Raw genomic sequence first — 12011 nt, 5'->3', positions numbered from 1 at the left:
TAAAGCTGTTGTAATGATTGTTATCATTATTTTTGTCTTACTTTTTCATTTTATTTCACAGAACAACAGTCAAATTACAATACTAACATTTATGAATGTTGACTTTTATTTTGGTGGAAATCTGCAAGAAGACCTCAGTACTAAGGAGCTCGTGCAGCACTGTCAGAATAGAACTGGAGCATGTATTAGCCAACATATTTGTAGTTTATTTACTAATGGTTTAAGGCTATTTTGCGATTTTCAGTCATCATACAGTAACCAGCAACAACCAGCTATTTCTCTTCTCATGGAAGACATGCAATGCAATACTAAACAGTCTCTCGCTGTCGGTGCTTGTAATGATTTTTCTGTCTTTCTCAGACAGTTTTAAAAGCTTCCACACTGCTTACATGTTTGCTGCATTAGTGCGTGCCTCTATTTTGATCACGTCACATCATTGTAGAGTCGTGGCCAAAAGTTTTGAGAATGACACAAATATTAGTTTTCACAAAGTTTGCTACCAAACTGCTTTTAGATCTTTGTTTCAGTTGTTTCAGTGATGTACTGAAATATAATTACAAGCACTTCATACGTTTCAAAGGCTTTTATCGACAATTACATGATATTTATGCAAAGAGTCAGTATTTGCAGTGTTGGCCCTTCTTTTTCAGGACCTCTGCAATTCGACTGGGCATGCTCTCAATCAACTTCTGGGCCAAATCCTGACTGATAGCAACCCATTCTTTCATAATCACTTCTTGGAGTTTGTCAGAATGAGTGGGTTTTTGTTTGTCCACCCGCCTCTTGAGGATTGACCACAAGTTCTCAATGGGATTAAGATCTGGGGAGTTTCCAGGCCATGGACCCAAAATGTCAACGTTTTGGTCCCCGAGCCACTTAGTTATCACTTTTGCCTTATGGCACGGTGCTCCATCGTGCTGGAAAATGCATTGTTCTTCACCAAACTGTTGTTGGATTGTTGGAAGAAGTTGCTGTTGGAGGGTGTTTTGGTACCATTCTTTATTCATGGCTGTGTTTTTGGGCAAAATTGTGAGTGAGCCCACTCCCTTGGATGAGAAGCAACCCCACACATGAATGGTCTCAGGATGCTTTACTGTTGGCATGACACAGGACTGATGGTAGCGCTCACCTTTTCTTCTCCGGACAAGCCTTTTTCCAGATGCCCCAAACAATCGGAAAGAGGCTTCATCGGAGAATATGACTTTGCCGCAGTCCTCAGCAGTCCATTCGCCATACTTTTTGCAGAAGATCAATCTGTCCCTGATGTTTTTTTTTTGGAGAGAAGTGGCTTCTTTGCTGCCCTTCTTGACACCAGGCCATCTTCCAAAAGTCTTGGCCTCACTGTGCGTCCAGATGCGCTCACACCTGCCTGCTGCCATTCCTGAGCAAGCTCTGCACTGATGGCACTCCGATCCCGCAGCTGAATCCTCTTTAGGAGACGATCCTGGCGCTTGCTGGACTTTCTTGGACGCCCTGAAGCCTTCTTAACAATGCAGTGGATTGTTTTTCCAGGATTAAGTTAATTTTCATGGCAAAGAAGGACTATGCAATTCATCTGCTCACTCTTCATAACATTCTGGAGTATATGCAAATTGCTATTATAAAAACTTAAGCAGCAACTTTTCCAATTTCCAATATTTATGTAATTCTCAAAACTTTTGGCCACGACTGTACGTTATAATTTATTCTGCCTTTTTTGCTTATTCGGTTTCCGAACATTTGGTGCATCCCTACCTGTAAGTTGCTTACAAGTTCTGAAAGGTGCCATAGAATGCATTGAAACAATATTTTAAATTGTTCTCTGATATCTACATAGAAGTTATATGGCATAGGAAAGGGCAAAAATTGTCCAGAAACAGTTTTACAGGTCCATTTACAACCCTAGGATTTGTCCCTAGAATGAAATGGTCTGTTATTACCTTATTTGGAAGGTTCATGAATAATAATGATGAGCTCTGCTCTGATTGGCTGTTTCACAAAGCGGCTCATTTCAGTAGCTTGCACATGGAGGAAAATATATATTTAATCACAGAGCCCAAGCCGCTATTAATATGCGGGTCATTGAAACTGCCGTTTTGAATGCACAATTGCAGGTGCTCTGTGTAACTTTATACTACAGCGGCAGTACTTCCCACATATTTTACAAGTTTAGATGCTTGTTAGTGGTGCTCAGGATCTGTAAATCATTCCCATCATCCGATCAGTCATTTCTCCTTAATCTGTTTATGTGGTAAGTGAAATCTTATGTACTGCAATTTAACAGGCTACTGCTAGCAAAAAGCTAACCGTGTCCCTTTAATGGCTCGACTTATTTTATTAGAACGCCTTATTTGTTTTCCTTGCCTTTCTGAGTACAGACACCAACCCATCTCTGCACTTAACATCCCCTGCACAAGCTGGAACACAACATTTATTTCCGTGATCTGCCATTTTCGCTATTGTCCTCGCTTTGTTTAGTTTTTTCACAATAGCCTACCTGCAGAACTTCTGATGATTTGGCTATACAAATGTTGACATTTAATGATCGCGTCTATAACATCATAGTCAGTGTTATGTTAGGTTTAGCCTATTTTTCAGTGGTCTTTTGCAAACACCAGATTTATATAAGAAGAAAGAAACAATAGTGTTTAAGACTCACGGTATGTCATGTCCATGTACAGAACTGTTATTCAACTATGCCAAGGTAAATACCTTTGTTTTCCATTCTATGGCACCTAGAAATTCTATAGAGGAGTGTTTATTCCAAGAAGACTAAAAGAGCCAAACCCACAAAAAAACTCCAAAAATGCCCTGCGCTCATACTGTGGTATTACAACACCGTAATTGCCCCACAGAACTTGTTTGAAGACACTCAGCAAGGGGCGGGTTTGTTATCTGTACTAATTATATAGTGTAATAGGCAGCTAACGAGTGAGGCAGGAATGTAACCGTGTGGACTGCTTGATATGAGGCCATGGTTTAATTAAAGACATGAGGTTCTCAGCTTCTTTAAATAGAAATCTTCGGTTGTCAGGGGGAACAATTAACATAAAGAGAGAGCAGAAATTCTGTGTATAACCAGCAATATACCTTGCTAGCTTTTGTTCTTAAGAGCTTCTAATTAAATTGTTTAAACCAATGTCTAATTTTTTAGTAATGTAACAACGATGTATTCATTTGTTATATATTGTTTTTTTGTAAATAAATATAATTTGTGTTTAAATTAAGATACATTAATAAAAGTATCTGTTATCTGTTAACATTACTAAATGCCTTGTAAATGAACATGAATATATTTATTAACATTGTATTAACAATAGCACATAAATGCAGTAAAATGTATTGTTTATTGTTAGTTCATGTTAGATCTAAAGTTTGACCATGCTGCAATATATAACAAGCTTTTATATAATATATAATTTTAAAGATGTTATTAACTGTTCATTAATTCATTAGATAAATGTTTAATGTATATTTTTTGTTTTTATTTAGTGCTGAGCAATGATTAATCATGATTAATTGCATCCAAAAAAAAATTCTTGTGTACATAATATATGTGTCTGTACTGTGTTTAATTATTATGTATATATAAATACACACACATGCATGTATATATTTAACAAAAATATGTTGTTCATATATTAAACATATTTATATATAATACAAATTAAATGAATATAAATACATGTAAATATTTTCAAAATACATACTGTGTGTGTGTTATACTATATATAGATAATAAATATAGACAGTACACAAACATATATTATGTAAAAACGTTTATTCTGGATGTGATTGATCGCGATTAATCGTTGCCCAGCATTATTTATATTAAAATGAAAGTAATGTGTATTTTTAACATCATTTTTATTTATGGAAGCCCGTTTTCACCACTGAAAAATAAAATAAAAAGAGGATATTTTTTTCTCACAATTATAAGAAATAAACTCGAGTTAAACTCAGAATTTTGAGATATAAACTCACAATTCTGACTTTTTTTTCTCAGAATTACATGATATAATTTCAAAATTGTGAGAAAAAAACGTTCTACAACTCGCAATGAGGAGTTTCTATGTAAAATTGCAGTTACGAAAAATTGCATATTAAAAAGTCCAAATTACAAAATGTAAATTCACAATTCTGAGAAGAAAAAAACAATTCATAACTCGCAAATTACAAATTTACAAGGGAAAAAAGTCAGAACTGTAAGATCAAAAGTCGCAATTACCTTTTTACATTTTTATTAAATGGCAAAAACAGGCTTCATGTTATATGAATAATCATTATTAAATTATTCTGCTAGTGAAGTTTCACAAATTTTAAGTATATAAAATTTTTATTAATTTTATATACTTAAAATTTGTGAAACTTCACTAGCAGAATCATTATATTATTAATCAAAATATTCATAAAATTAATCTATTTTTCATTTTAAGTAAACATTGGTGGTTCAGTAAGTAAGTCCGATAGTCAGACAGATTTAGTGAGTTAATTCAGTAAAGGAGCCATCAGACTGATTCTAACTAGACTAGACTGAAGCACTGTGATCAGTACAACTCAACTTATATATTTAAGTCTTGCACAAACTCCAAACATCTCAAGAGTTTGCAGATGTTCACTGAAATGAAGTAAAACACTCCAGCACTGAATTGTTCACCCAAAGAAGATTGGGTTTCCTGTTGGTGTGCTAACTTAAGCTAGGCAGATTTCCTCTCTGACTCCTATATACCCTAAAACATACTGAACCACCACACCCAACTCCCACAGAAACACCCAAACCCAGCCACACACACTCCTTACACCCGCCTGCATAACTAGAAGAGCAGCAGCACATGACCAAAACAGCTCTTACTAATAACAAAACCAACAAGAGCCATTCAAAACAATACACCTGAGGATGAAAATAAGACGAATCAGACTCACCGGTTCTGTGACATTATGCCAAAATAAAAACTGACAACTCAGAGAAAAGCGGTGTATAAATGGACCATATGAAAAGTGGTTTAGTGGGGGCTGGACTAGCGAAGAGAGAGAGACCATCATAAAGCAACAAGCACTTATGAGAAGTGAAAGAAGTGAGTTACAATTCTTTCAAAAGGATGTGTTTGTACAAACTCAGCTCAAATACATATGTTTTTATGTCTGCACATAGTGTACAGTTGAAGTCAAAAGTTCACATACACCTTTCAGAATCTGCAAAATGGTCATTATTTTACCAAAATAAGAGCGATCATACAAAATGCATGTTATTTTTTATTTAGTACTGACCTGAATAGATATCTCACATAAATAAATTTTCATACAGTTGTTGAATTCATAAAAATGACTCGAAACACTGTTTATTTTTACTATGTTGTTACCTGAATGATCCACAGATGTGTTTTTTTTTTTTTTGTTTGTTTAGTGATAGCTGTTCATGAGTCCCTTGCTTGTCCTGAACAGTTAAACTGCCTGCTGTTCTTCAGAAAAATCCTTCAGGTCTCACAAATTCTTTGATTTTTCAGCATTTCTGTGTATTTGAACCTTTTCCAACAATGACTGTATGATTTTGAGATCCATGTTTTCACACTGAGGACAACTGAGGGACTCGTATGCAACTTTTACAGAAGGTTCAAACGCTCACTGATGCTCCAGGAGGAAAAACAATGCATTAAGAGCTAGGGGGTGAAAACTTTTGAAAACTGTAGATCAGGGTAAATTTAACTTGTTTTGTCTTCTGGGAAACATGCAAGTATCTTCTGTAGCTTCTGAAGGGCAGTACTAAATGAAAAAAAAAATGATATTTAGGCAAAATAATAAAAAAAATACACATCTTCATTCTGTTCAAAAGTTTTCGTCCCCTGGCTTTTAATGCATCGTGTTTCCTTCTGAAGCATCAGTGAGCGTTTGAACGTGATTAAAGGTGATTAAACCATAAACATAAATATTAATGAGCTAAATATATGTGTAATTTCCCCTAGTTACATTTTCTTTTTATTTATCAATATACATTTTAAACCTAAAACCTGATGTAATGTTGCTTTTTAATGATTGAAACAGCACATTTCGTGCTTTCGCAACAACGTTGTCTGTCATTCACTACTCTCAGTTCTTCATTCTCTAGTCTTTCATGCTTGCCTTACGACAGAGCCTATTTCTGGCATCCATCTGGGGTTAGAGGGCGGCACGTCAGCTTCTTCCCTGTCCTCCCGGTTTCATTTCTCCCCCCTAGAGCAAGTCTGAAATAAAGTACAGTCTCTCCTCCGCTTATGATGCTTAGTCGTCATAAATTACATCCTGACGGCTCTTTGCTTCCATAAACATCCAATATATTTAGACGCTGGGCTATCTCAGTTTACTTCTTCTAATAACACATTACCAAAGGCCTCTCTCTCTCTATTACTATTTATGTTGTTTTAAAAATAAAAAAACAACATGGAAAAACTTGCCAGCGTTGTCTCGATTTGAACAAGAATATTCATTATCAAATAGAATCAGTATGCCAAGACTTTCCAACAAAACCTGCACTTCTAAAGGGTCAGAGACCAACACGTCTTCTAATAGCAAGCTATAAATATCAGAGTCAGGGACATTTAAAACTTAGAAAGCTTTATAGTCCGTCTCAGAACTAAAGAGACAAGCAACTGAGAAGAGCTCTGATGTTCAAAATATGAAACTACAGAACATTTCTAAAGTACTCTTACAGTTAGGCACAATTTACATATTTATTCATTCATTATTTATTTATTCTAGGACTAAGTACATCTTTTAAACAGTTCATGTGACATCAGTGATTCAACCACAATTTTATAAGGCTATGAGAATACTTTTTGTGCGCAAAGAAACAAAAATATACTATATTTAGCCATTTTAATCTGTATATGCAGGGTCAGAAAGCTCTTGTATTTCATTAAAAATGTGACCCTGGACCACAAAACCAGTCTTAAGTAGCATGGGTATATTTGTAGCATTGGCCAACAATACACTGTATGGGTCAAAATTATTGATTTGTCATATGTCAAAAATCATTAGGATATTAAGTAAAGATTATGTTCCATGAAGATATTTTGTGAATGTCCTACCATAAATATATCAAAACTTAATTTTTGATTAGTAATATGCATTGCTAAGAACTTCATTTGGACAACTCTAAAGGCGATTTTCTCAATATTTAAATATTTATATATAGCTGTATCTCAGCCAAATATTGTCCTGTTAACCAAACATCAATGCAAAGCTTATTTATTCAGCTTTCAGATGATGTATAAATCTCAATTTTAAAAAAATTTACCCTTATGACTGGTTTTGTGGTCCAGGGTTTGTAATGACATTTGGATGAGTAATTAATGACACAATTTTCATTTCTGGGTGAACTCTCTCTTTAAGATGTCTAGCGTTGCTTTGGTTAACTCTTATAAAGTATCATATTTCATTAGACACAACAAAATCTAGCCAAAAGCACAGATATTTGTCACCCTGGACCACTAAATCAGTCTTAAGTAGCACGGTTGTATTTGTAGCAATAGCCAAAAATACACTCTATGGGTCAAAATTATCGATTTTTCTTTTATGCCAAATAACATTTGGATATTAAGTAAAGATCATGTTCCATGAAATGTTTTTGTGAATTTCCTACTGTAAATACATCAAAACTTAATTTTTGATTAGTAATATGCATTAAGTACACTGATTTTCTCAATATTTCGATTTTTTTGCACCCTCAGATTCCAAAATTTTAAATAGCTGTATCTCAGCCAAATATTGTCCTGTTAGCCATACACCAATGCAAAGCTGATTTATGCAGCCTTCAGATGATGTATAAATCTAAATTTTGAAAAATTGACCCTTATGACTGGTCTTGTGGTCCAGGGTCAAAAAGGTTTTGTAAAGACATTTGGATGAGTGATTAATGACCAAATTTAATTTTTTGGGTGCACTATCCCTTTAAGATGTCTAGTGTTGCTTTGGTTCACTCTTATAAAGTGTCATACTTCATTAGACACAACAAAATATAGCCAAAAGGGCAGATATTTGTCACCCTGGACCACAAAACCAGTTTTAAGTAGCACGGTTGTATTTGTAGCAACAGCCAATGGGTCAAAATTATTATGCCAAAAATCATTAGGATATTAAGTAAAGATCATGTTCGATGAAGATATTTTGTAAATTTCCTACCGTAAATATATCAAATCTTAATTCCTGATTAGTAATATGCATTGCAAAGAATTTCATTTGAACAACTTTAAAGGTGATTTTCTCAATATTTCGATTTTTTTGCACCCTCACAAACCATACATGGAAAGCTTATTTATTCAGCTTTCAGATGATGTATGAATCTACATTTTGAAAAAATTGACACTAATGACTAGTTTTGTGGCCTGGGGTCACATTTGATCAGTGTTTGAACAGTTTTGCCGACACTAAACTTTACATTTTGCACTTTGAGTAAATCTGCTCCAGTGCCCGACAGGCAAGTAGCTGAAAGCAGGCCACGCTGAGAGTCTGAATGCTCCATAGATCTAATGCTTTTACTCTATAAAGCACCACTATGGGACGGGATCTCCTGGGCCTTCCAGCTATGACCCCATTAGCTGAATGCTCTCTAATGTGGATGAGAGTGAGTAAACATGTGTATTTGTCAGTGTATGTGTGATGGAGAGGGCCTGAGCTTGTAAGGACACTATAAGATTGGCATGGGAATTCCTGTTGAATGGATACTAGTTCTCACAATATAATGTAAGAATGTTTTCTGATGGCTCACAGTTGCCATAGGAAAGACCCCAGTTTGGAAGAGATGAGTGTTGCTAAGCGATGGCATGGTCAAAGCCATTGTTGCCTGGCAGATTGGTGTGATGGGTTCTGCTGAACGTGCTGGAACAGGCCAGACTCCAGTATTTGTCCATTGCACAGCACTTTGTTGCATAATGAGTATTATTTGACTGTTATTTTGAAATTGTTTGTTGAGCTCTACACTGTTCTGCACACCTGTGCAAGTCTGAGTACTTTTAGTTATATGTGAAAAATATGTATATAATATACAGTTGAGATCAAAATGTTAATTATTTTACCAGAATAAGAGGGATCATACAAAATGCATGTTATTTTTTATTCAGTACTGACCTGAATAAGATTTACGTCACAAAAAAGACATTTACATATAGTACACAAGAGAAAATAATAGTTGAATTTAAGTGAAACAGCCCACTGTTCTTCAGAAAAGTCCTTCAGGTCTCACAAATTCTTTGGTTTTTCAGCATTGTAGTGTATTTGCATTAAGAGCCGGGTGAAAACTTTTGAACAGAATGAAGATGTGTACATTTTGCTTATTTTGCCTAAATATCATATTTTTTAGTATTGCCCTTCAGATGCTACAAAGGATACTTACACGTTTTCCAGAAAACAAAGTAAGTTAAATTTACCCTGATCTTCCAATTCCAAAAGTTTTCACCCCCGGCTCTTAATGCATCATATTTCCTTCTGGAGCATCAGTGAGCTTTTGAACCTTCTGTAATAGTTGCATATGAGTCCCTCAGTTGTCCTCAGTGTGAAAAGATGGATCTCAAAATCATACAGTCATTGTTGGAAAGGGTTCAAATACAAAAAAATTCTGAAAAACGAAAGAATATGTGGGACCTGATTTTTTTTTTTTCTGAAGAACAGCGGGCAGTTTAACTCTTCAGGACAAACAAGGGATTCATAAACAACTATCACTAAACCAAAAAAGTAACAACACAGTATTAAGAATCAAGTGTATTTTGTGAAATATCTTATTCAGTTCATTACTAAATAAAAGAAAACATGCATTTTGTATGATCCCTTTTATTTTGGTCAAATAATTAACATTTTGCAGATTCTTGGAGATTCAAACTTTTGACCTCAACTGTATATTATAAATAAAAAAAAGTATAATATTTAATATTTAATTTTATTATATTTAAAAATACAAAAATACAGATAGAGAGAGAGAGAGAGAGAGAGAGAGAGAGAGAGAGAGAGAGAGAGAGAGAGAGAGAGAGAGAGTTAATAAACTAATTAAAATCTTTGGCTGAACTATCCCTTTAAGACCAGTCATCAGTTGACTAAAATCCAGGCAACTCACCAACTAGTTAATGTTAAAAATATGTCGTTTTACAAATTCCAAGCCAAGATCCTTTTAGTCAATTCACGACTGCGTAAGAGAAGCAGAGAAAGGCTGCTATCGGCTTTAGACTCCCAGATGATAAGCTGCCATAATTAATAAAAGCTGTGAAAAGCCTGGCATTTCCCATTTGGCTTCTGCCATCATCACACCCTCAGTGAACCTGGTGTCCACTCACCCGAACTCTGTTTAACCGAGAGATAAAGAAAGAGAGAAAGAGCTTGACAGAGCTAGGCTCCTTTTAATCTCATGTAAAAAACATTTTGTCTCAGCTCAAGGCCAAACACAAGGTCTAACTCTGCTTATGTCTGGTCACAAGATCTTCACTGCCTCGTTTGGCCAGATTTCAGTGGAAAATAACAGAATGTGCCTGAGTTGGCCGTAAGCCGAAGGAGTCGACTGCATCTGGATATATGCCTGGTTGTAACACTCTTCACCATCATTTGGTGACTAACTGTTGCCATCATTAATAATAGATGTACATAAACATCTCTTTTAAATTCAATTAATTTTAACTGCCTGCTTTCTGCAGGTGGCAACAGCACAGCATTAATTAAACCGAGCGCAAAGTGAGTTCGGCGCAATCTATAATAAGCCTAATTTACATAGAAATAATGAGAGTTTAACACAAATGACAGTGAATTAATTTGAATACTCAAATGTCATATAGCACATGGCTAGTGAATAAGCATATACTGCATGTGAAAGTCTTTACTTTGAGGCAATGAAACATTGCATCTCAACAGCATAGCTGGGGTTATTTTCAGCCTATAGCAAAAATGCTACACAAAGTGAGCCCTGTAAAAGTTTCTAAAGCAAGTAAAATATGGAAGTCCCCTGTTATTAGCATGTGGGAGGATGGAGCTGAATCAAATGAGAGTTTGTAGGAAACGGGGCGGCATTTTTTTTAGCTTGTAACCCAGTAATCATTTTGGGAAGGGTGGGAACCAAGCTAAATCTCTGCCTGTGAGAGACACTTCCCACTCACAGGGAGCTTCTGGGGCCTAAGACGCTGGATTACAGGCTGACTTCCAGTAAGGGCTGGACTTCTAGGCCGCAGTCTAAATTACCGAGGATTTAGCATCTCATGCAACACAGTAATCGCAACATCGAGGAAGTGAGCGCCACAGAGCACTGAGGAGAATTGAACCTAGGTGCGTAATCGGCCCCTGCACGATCAAGCTAATTGACAATTGTCCGTTATTTCCTGGCATACATTGATGATAACAATAAGAGACCAAACTACACTCCATGAAAATAGAAACATGCTAGCTTATTGTATCAAACAAACATGATATTTAGTGGGGATGCACCAAAATGAAAATGCTTGGCCGAAGCCGAACAAAATGAACACGAACACCGTTTATTGTGTTTTTCCCCCAAGTATTTTGCCAATTTTTTTCACCATTGCATAAATTAAATAGCCAAAATGTGCTTTATACAGTTTTGTCTTGCTTTTCAAAAAAAAAAAAAAAAAAAATCAATTACAAAACAACAATTTACAAATAATTTACTTAACACTGAACATTTTTTACATTCTAGTAGACATTATAGCCTACCAGCAAAGCACAAATTAACTTAAAATTAATAAGTTAGTAAATTAATGTTCTTTGGCCATTTTTAAGACTTCCTGTGTTCCATGTGTTTTTAATGTACAAATAAATGCAGCCTTGCAGAGCAAAGGAGAATGTTATAATAAATGCATTAATAGAGCTGTTGTAATGATTGCTATCATTATTTTGGTCTTACTTTTTTAAAATTTATTTTACAGAACAACAGTAAAATTACAATGCTAACATTTATGAATGTTGACTTTTATTAATCATAAAACATTTAAAATTGTATTATTTGACTAATAATTTCGGTTCATCCCTAACATTTAGCCAAGCTTGACTATAAAGACTCTTTTGATTCA

General features: G+C 35.2%; 1 protein-coding gene across 5 annotated transcripts in view; it reads right to left on the bottom strand.

The window, feature by feature from the left end:
* Positions 1 to 12011, bottom strand: part of evla (Enah/Vasp-like a) — a 58974-nt gene that overhangs the window by 27447 nt on the left and 19516 nt on the right. The gene's annotated exons all lie outside the window — the stretch shown is intronic.

The sequence above is a fragment of the Garra rufa genome, chromosome 21, assembly GCF_049309525.1.
Source record: "Garra rufa chromosome 21, GarRuf1.0, whole genome shotgun sequence".
NCBI lineage: Eukaryota > Metazoa > Chordata > Actinopteri > Cypriniformes > Cyprinidae > Garra > Garra rufa.
The sequence above is the reverse complement of the archived record's forward strand: the minus strand, read 5'-3'. Positions and strand labels throughout refer to the sequence as shown.